The sequence below is a fragment of the Stenella coeruleoalba genome (genome assembly GCF_951394435.1).
Source record: "Stenella coeruleoalba genome assembly, contig: scaffold_37, whole genome shotgun sequence".
Lineage (NCBI taxonomy): Eukaryota > Metazoa > Chordata > Mammalia > Artiodactyla > Delphinidae > Stenella > Stenella coeruleoalba.
The window spans coordinates 2,974,316-2,983,377 of record NW_027645927.1 but is presented as its reverse complement, the minus strand read 5'-3'; positions in this window follow the sequence as shown (position 1 = coordinate 2,983,377).

Here is a 9,062-nt window from a genome sequence, read left to right as displayed (position 1 = left end):
AGAAATTGCAAACTGGGCCAAACAGGAGGTTAAAGGGACTGACTCTCCAAGTGGGGAGAGTGTTAGTAAAGCGTCTGGAATGTTGCACCCGAGTAGCAGGGGAGGAAAACTGAGACATATTTGAACACGTCTCCCGATCACATGGTTGATCATACTCTAGGTTCCACATGCATGTTTTAGCTGAAGGAAGAATACCTTAAACCTGGGTAGTTGAAACCCGTGGAATGGGTACCATGCAATATGACTTCAAAGGGTCTTCATTTGCTCACCGAACCTCTCCAATCCTATCACTGCTGCATTTATGCCCCTGTACACATGCTTGATTCTCTTTCGGAGACATAGCAATCCATAGGTTTTAAGATACTTACTAGTCAGGTACATTCTTAGGCGTTTAATATGGGGTGTTGAGTCCATTTCGTTGAGCAAGGTGTAGCTCTTGTCTATTCCATATTTGGCTTAAGGAACTTTATCTGTGCTCATTTCAATCTCTGGTTTTATGCAGCATCCCAACTCACCTTTACCCTTAAGCAAGAATAAGTTGGTTTTCTAAATTTGAGACCCTGTTCTGTTCTGTAATTCAGTTCCTGTGTAGCCAAGTTTACATTCCGTGTATTACTGATATCTTATGATGTTTCTTTTTCTGTGTGACTTATTTCAGTTAGAATCATCATACCTGAATCCACTCATTGTGCTGCTAAGGGCCTGATGACACAGATTTCATTGCTGAGTGATATTGCTTTGTAAGTAAATACCACAACTTCTTTATCCATTTTTCACTTTCTGCGATGTTGAACTTGTACTGTAAACGAGGTTCTTGTAAACAGAGCCGTTCCAAACTTTGGGGTGGCTGTGTCTTTTTGATTTTAATTTCCCTAAGCTATAGGACCATAAGTGGAAGTGCCCTAGGTTCTGTTGCTTTGTTTTTTAGATGTTTCAGGAAACACCATACACTTCTCCCGAGTGTCTGTTGGCAATTTACATCCCGCCCATCAGCATAACAAGGCTCCCAGTTCTCAATGGCCTGTTGCCTTTCTGGATTTTACACTTTTTTCAGATGGCCCTTTTGACCGGGGGGAAGTGAGACTTCATTGTAGTGCAGATTTCCTTTGCAAGCTTGCTTGGTTGGCCAAAAAGGGCGTATGCGTTTTTTCCTGAATATATTCAGGAAAAAACGCATACGCCCTTTTTGGCCAAGTGCATCATTGTCGAGTTTCTGACTCTCTTCATATGTTTTCAATGCAATTCCAGTCTACCTCCTGAAATCGGTTTCCTGCAATTCTGCCTTGCTTTCAATGCCTCTTCATAGCCTTACCTCAATATATTTTTTAAAAATAGTTGGCCTTTATAACTCTGCAGGTTTTTGAATTGCAGTGGCCCCTAGCTCCATTTTTTAGCTCTTATTTTTGTGGTCTTGCCCCGTAACCACAGGATTCCTTGAAGCCCTATTTTTCTTCTGGGGCACCTTGCTGTGCCTTTGGTTAATTCTTCTTACTGATGTGATATTAGAGTGACATGTGCCCATTGAAACCGCTACAGCTAGTTTCTCACTGGTTCCCCCTATTCCCATTCATCGTCTGCACTAACTGCAGACTGTGCGATACCAGAACTTAAAGGCATTGACTCCATGTGGGGATGTTGTTAGTAAAGCGGCTGGAATGTCGATCCGGAGCCCCAGGAGAGGAAAAATGAGGTGCGTTTTAGAAACCTTTCCCGATCATATGGTATACCAGTCGCTGGGTTTCCCAAGCATGGTTTAGCTGTAGGAAGATTCCCTTCAACCTGGAGTGTTGGGACCCTTGGACTGAGTAGCATGAAGTATTGCATTAAACTTTCGGCAGTTGCTCACCAAAGCTCACCAATCCTGTCAGCCCCAAGTGTCCAGCCTTATGTCTTATCCAGCTGTGGGTTTATATGTGGTCAATCCAGGTTGCATCACAGCCCCTGAGCGAATTTTGTAAGAATTTTTCTCTCTTTCATTGTTTCAGCGTTTTGTTTTTAAAATTTATTTCTATAATGGGGTTTAGCTCCTTTTCACTGCTGTGTTTGTGCCGCTCTGCACACACTTGATTCCCTTATGGAGATATATCAATACATGGGTTTTAAGATTCTTATTCCTCAGATATATTTCTCTGCGGTGTATAGGGTGTGTTGAGGCCTGTTCATTGAGCAAGGTGTAGATCTTGTCTAATACCTATTTGGTTTATTGAACGGTATCTGTGCTAATTTCAAACTCTGGTTTTATGCATCACCCCACCTCTCCTTTCCCCTTAAGCTGACATAAGTGTGTTTTCTAAATGTGAGACACTGTTCTGTTCTGTAATTCATTTCTTGTGCAGCCATATTTACCCTCCCTCTATAAGTGATATCTTATGATATGTTTCTTTTTCTGTTTGACTTATTTCAAGTAGTATTATCGGACCTAAATCCACTCTTTATCCTTCTACTAGCCTTATTACATTGATTTCATGGTGAAGAGATATTCCATTGTACATAAGTACCACATCTTCTTTATCCATTGTTCTCTTTCCTGGGATATTTAAGGTGTACTGAAGTTGAGGTTCTTGTAAACAGAGTAGCCCTAAACTGTGGTGTGCTTGTGTCTTGTTGATTTTTAGACTTCCCTAGATATACTCCCATGATTGGAAGTGTCCTATGCTCTGTAGCTCTGTTTTTTAGATGATTTAGGAACCACCATACACTTCTCCAGAGTGGCTCTCGGCAGTTCACACACTGCCCATCAGCGTATAAAGGCTCCCTGTTCTCCATGGCCTGTCCTGCATTTCTGGTTTTTACAATTTTTTAGGATGGCCCTTTTGACCGGTGGGAAGTGAGACTTCTTTGTTGTGCACATTTGCATTGCTCGCTTGCTTCGTTGCCCATAAAGTGCGTATGCGTTTTTTCCTGGATATAATCAGGAAAAAACGCGTACGCCCTTTTGGGCCAACTGCATCATTGTCGAAATTCTGCCGCTTTTCATGTGCGTTAAAGACGAGTCCAATCTATCTCTTGAAATCTGTTTCTTGCAATTCTGTCTTGCATTCAGATCCTCTTCTTTGCCTTACCTCAACATATTTTTGGACGTTAGTTTTCATTTATAACTCTGCAGGTTTGTGAATTGCAGTGACCCTGAGCTCCATTTTTTAAGTTGCTCTTTTGTGAGCTGGCCTCAAACCCGCAGGATTGCTTCAGGCCCTATTTTGGCTCCGGCGAGGCAGGCTGAGCCTTTCTTTAATTCTTATTCTTAATGGGAAATTAGAGTGATATGTGCCCGTCCAAACCCCTACAACTCTTCTCTCATTGGTTCCCCCTCTTCCCGTTCATCCTCCTCACAATTTGCAAAATGTGTGAAACAGAAGTTTAAATGTGCTGATTCTCCAAGTGGGGAGATTCTAAGTAGCGTGGCTGGAATGGTGAACAGGAGCACCAGGAGAGGATAAATGAGGTGCATTTTAGACACATCTCCCGATCACATGGTGTACAGTCCTCTGGGTTTTCCATGCATGTTTTAGCTGTAGGAAGATCCCTTGAACCTGCAGATTTGGGACCCATTGAATGGGTACCAGGTAGTATTACTTTAAAGGGTGTGCATTTCCTCACCCAACCTCACATTTCTCTTAGCGCAAACAGTTTCCAGCCTTATGTCTCATCCTGCTGTGGGTCTAGATGTGTTCAATCCATGTTGCATCACCGTCCCTGAGGAAAAGTTGTAAGAGGTTTTCTCTGTCTCTCTGTCGTTTATTTTTTTCAATTTATTACTATATTGGTTACAGCTGATTTTCAAAGCTCTGTTTCTTGCTGCTGTACATCCACTTGATTCGCGTACAGAGAGACATCAATAAATTCTTTTTCAGATTCTTACCAGTCGTATATATTCTTTTCCGGTGACTTGAGTGTGCTGAGTGCAGTTCTTTTAGCTACCGTGTAGGCCTTGTTGATTATCAGTTTGGTATTTGGAATGGTATCTTTGCTAATTTCAACCTCCTGGATGATGCCTCACCCCTCCCCACCTTTCCCGTTTAGCAGCCTTATGCGTGTTTTCTACATATTTGACTATGTTTTTGTTTTGTAATTTATTTCATGTGTAGCCATTTTGGATTCCACCTTTAAGTGATATCTTATGATATGTGTCTTTTTCTTTTTGAATTCTGTCACTTAGAATGATCATACGTAACTCCTCCGGAGTTGTTACAACTGGCCATATTTCATTGATTTCCAGGCTGAATAATATTCCACTCTACCTAAGTACCACATCTCTATCCATTTTTTCCCTCCAGAGACATTTAAGTTATATCCTAGTCGAGGATCTTTTAAACAGAGAGGGGGTAAACATTAGGGTGCCTGTGTCCTCTCGATTTTTGTTTTTCCCAAGATATACGCCCATGAGTGCAAGTGCCCTATGCTCTGTAGCTCATTTTTTAGATGCTTTAGTAAACACAATACACTTCTCCAGAATGGCCGTTGGCAATATACATTTCCACTATAAGTCTCACAGGGCTCCCTCTTCTCGTTGCCCTGTCCTGCATTTCTGTTGTTTACGCTTTATGAGGATGGCTCTTCTGACTGATGCAAAGTGATATCTTTTGTAGTATTGACTTCCAGTGCCCACCTGTTTGGTTGGCTAAAAAAGTGTATGCCCTTTTCTTGAATATATACAGAAAAGAACGCATACACCCTTTTTGGCCAACTGCAATGTTGGCAATGTTCAGCTCCTTTTCTTGTGCTTAATGGCGAGTCCTTTCTACCTCCTCAAATCCCTTTCCTGCCATTCTCCCTTGCTTACAAGTCCTTTTCTCTGACTTTCCTCAAGACATTTTTCAGTGATGGATATTTTCAACTCTGCAGTTTTGTGAATTTTACTGCCCCTGAGTTCCATTGTTCAACTCGTGTTTATGGGAACTGGCCACAAAGCAGCGGGATTTCCTCAAGCCCTATACTGTTTCCATGGGCAACCCTAGCCTTTGGTCAATTCGTCTTCCTGATTGGAAATTAGAGTGACATGTGCCTGTCTGAACACCTAGGACTTGTCTCTCATTGTTCCTCATCCTTCCGCTTCATCCTCTGGACAAATTCCAAACTGTACGCAACAGGATGTTGACAGTGCTGACATCTCCAAGTGGGGAGACTGTTAGTAAAGACGCTGGAGGGGTGAACCCGAGCACCAGGAGATGAGGAGATGAGATGCCTTTTCCAAACTCTTCCCGATCAGACGGTATACCATCCTCTGGGTGTGACAGACATGTTTTGGCAGTAGGAAGAGTCCCATTCATGTAAGGAGAACACCAGGGCTTTTTCAAAATCAGTGTCTCCCCGAAACCCAAACTGGGGAATTTTTTAAGCTACAGCTACACATATGTTCATTAAGGGCCTTGGGAAGTAGGCAGAGTCCAAACTTTAGATGATTGAAGTCTTCAGGGTCAGAAGCACTCACCACCAGCTTCCCTTAGGCTACACTTTAACTGTCATTGATAGATGATGTCAATAAAAATATCTATTCTTTTTCAGATTATTTCCCCTTATAGGTTATTGCAAAATGTTGAGTGTAGTTCCCTGTGCTATACAGTAGTTCCTTGTTGATGATCTATTTTATACATAGCAGTGTGTATGTGTTCATTCCAAACTGTTAATTTATCCCTCCTCCCACCTTTCCCCTTTGGTAATAATAAATTATAAGATTTTATACTTCTCAGAAATGGGGGAGCTGAAAGAGAGGTATCATTTTCAATGGAAAAGCATTTAAAACAAGATTGAAGGTTTAACCAAGATTATTAGCTGTACATCCTTGGAAAGAAATCACTTCGTTTCTCTAATATTGACCTGACAAATAAGACAAACCTTTTCACTGAACTTGCTTATAAAAAGTGATGGAAATATCAAATGGAAGTGTTAAAAACATCTTATTTTACCCGAGCCTTATACACTGTTCTATGTTAACTACAGTTTGGCTCACACATCTGTTCATTGAGGTTACAATAGTCTCAATTTCTGTTACTGATCCTCCAGAGTGGACCCCAACAAGTGTCCCCCTGCCCAGTGTCATTGGGGCCAACAGATCGAGACTGAGTTTGGTTCACAAGCAAAGGAAACTTTATATTTTGATCAGAGAATGGAGAGGTGAGAGCATGCACTACCCCGTGGGCTGTGGGCTGGGCTGCTGTGTAGAGATCCTGTCAGAGTCAGTGGGAGGGAGGGAGGCGGCGGAGCTCTCGAGGGCCGGGTTGGCTGTAGCTCAGGCTCTATATCGTGGAGTCTGCACTGGGCCCCAGGAGCTGAGGTGTCGACCCAGCCATTCTGCACTAGGAAATCTGGTCTGAAGTGCCGGGTGTGGAACCTCTGCATGCGGGACCCTAGGAGCACGTGAAATTAGACAAAGCACAAAGGATAAAAAAGGTTAGACTTGACTTTATTGCCCAGATTCTATTTTTATCTCCCAGGGATTTTTAATGGGCTTTGCTGGGGACAAACCCCTCCTCTGCCTTTTGTCCCGTTCCTCATTCTTGGAGTGCTGAGGGTGCAGACCCTTCTTCTGTAACTGCTGAGTGCTGAGTTGGGAGCCCTCATACCCTGGGGCGAGGGTCAGAGCTTCTCCCCAGCAGCCTCCCGGTGACGTTGATTGTCCCCAGGACCCCTGCCTCCCTGCTCGTCCACCTGAGCACCAGCATTGGAAGTGTTATAGATTCTAATGACCTTTAAGGGTCCAGGAAAGAGATGTGCAGAGACGCTGTGGGGGCCGGTTTCACCCCGCCCCACATTTGTTCGGCCACCTTAGGCTGACCGTCTCTGCCAGCCTAGATGCTCTGACCAGTAGTCTGCGCTTTCTTCAGTTAGGCCCCTGAATTAACGTACAAACAGCACCAGGTGTCAGAGCCCTGCCCGCTCAACTCCCAGACAGTCCAGGGTCAGTGGTGACCAAGGACCATGATGGCTCCTGAGTCAACAGCCTTTTGAAGTAAACAGGAGTCCAGCCGGTCTTATTGGCCACCATCATCACGGTGTCTGTAGGCTTTTCTATGGTGACAGTGTGGTATACTGTTCCCCCGCCAAGATTATTAGCTCCCCTCTGGGTGCAGTAAGTCCTGCAAGCAGTAGTCTACTCTTTTGGGACACACTCTTGTTGTTTTATGAGAGAAACTCCAGGTCAAGTGATGTTCACACGAGTCGTCATGGTGCCCTGTTGCCCCCGGTTATCTCTCTGGATGTTGGAGTTGGAGGGCCTCCTCACTCGAGGTCGGTGTGCCCACGGAGCGAACCCTGCAACTTCAGGGCATGGTTGGTGGTTAGGATCACCACGTGGGGTCCTTTTCCCTTAGGAGGGAGGTGGCCTTTTGGGCTGCTGATTTCCAGGTTTTTAGATACCGCCAGTATCTTGGCCAGATGTGGCAGTGGGCCAAGCCCCTTAGTGACCGTAGTTTATCCTACCTGGATGGCATTCTTGCATTGTTCCATTTCAAGCGGTCCCAGTTTTTGCACTAATTCTCCAATGGCGATTCACCTTTCACCGGGAATGTAAAGGTCAAAGGGTTTAGCTAAATTAGGGAGTTCCAGGGCAAGGGTCTGAATTGACTGCTCTTTCCATTCTTGAAAGGCCACTTCTGGATTCTATTCAAAAGGATCATCATCTTTTCCTTTCAGTGTTTCATATAGAGGCCCAGCTAGTAGACTGTAGCTAGGGATCCAGAAGCAGCAAACCCTGGCCTCCCCAGGAACCCCTAAGCTGTCTTCTAGTTTTAGAAAGGGGTAAGGCTGAAAATGGTTTCTTCCCTTTCCTGGGATGGGCTTCTCTGACCTTCTGTGAGAATGAAGCCCAGGCAGGTCACCGCAGTCTGTGATATTTGAGCTTTTTCTTGGACAACCTCTATCCTTTATTGGCTTGGTAGTTCAGAGGCCTCCTTAGTAGGGCTGGTGATCAGAATGTCGTCTGCATATTGAAGGAGGGTTTCCTTTTCCAGAGGTAGAACTTTTAGGTCTTTAGCTAAGCTTTCCCCAAAGATGGTGTGGGAATTTTTGCACCCTTGGGGCCAGACGGCCCGGAAGTATTGTTTTAGTTGTATGTGGAGTCCTGCCACTCACAAGCCAAAATTTCTTGTGACTCTGGGACTAATGGAATACAAAAGAAGGCATCATTGAAGACTAATACAGAATACCATGTCCTGGTGGTTGGTAGAATGACCAGCAGGGTGTAGGAATTAGGAGCAACTGGAGGTATATCCTCGGTGGCTTCACTGACTGTCCTGACATCCTTTACCAGGTCCCCAGCAGCCCATGGGGCTCTCGTGGTCAGACCAATCCCAGAATATGGAGCTCACCTGGGCAGGTACCCCACCCCCACCCCAGCCCACGGGGCTCTCGTGGTCAGGCCCCTCCCAGGATACAGAGCTACCCTTGCAGGTACCGTGGCAGGGCTGGGCACACAGGAACCGTGCACATAGCCCTCATTGCAGAGCACCCCCAGCTCACGTGTCGCTCAGAGCTGACACAGAGCACCTCAGAGCAGGACTTGAACTAACAAACAGCAGCTGCGACAGGTCTGTGACCCTGGGCATCACTCCGTGAGGCCTCCCTCCACCTGGTCTTCCAGAGACTTCCACTGCACCCGGGGCACCAGGCCTCTGTCTCCAACCACCACCCACCCCTCCTCTCCCTGACTCCTGGGTTCCTCTCATTAGGAGAGGGTTTTCTTGAAGTTGTCTCCCACTCATGGGCCAGATAAAATGATTAGAAAACAAGCCAAAGCTGCAGCCCCTTGTCTATCCTGACTCTCAGGAGCCCACACCTGTTCCTTGGACCTGGCCGGTTCAGCAAGTTCCATTTTCTGCAACTGTGAGCCCCTGAGGGGTGATGATTGGCTGACCTGGGCAGCCTTACTGTGCCGGCCAGCCCTCCCCAGGTGTGCCTGGGTTGAGATCAATATAAATACCACTCCAGGCAGCAAGAGCCCCTGCAGCCGTGCCTGACGCCATTTTCTCTGCCCTGTCAGCAGTCTCGGGGCTGGGCTGGTGGGAGGGAGTGAGAGGCCACGGCTTTGTGGGTGGCCCAGTGTGAGTGGGGCTCTGCTGGACTTTCTG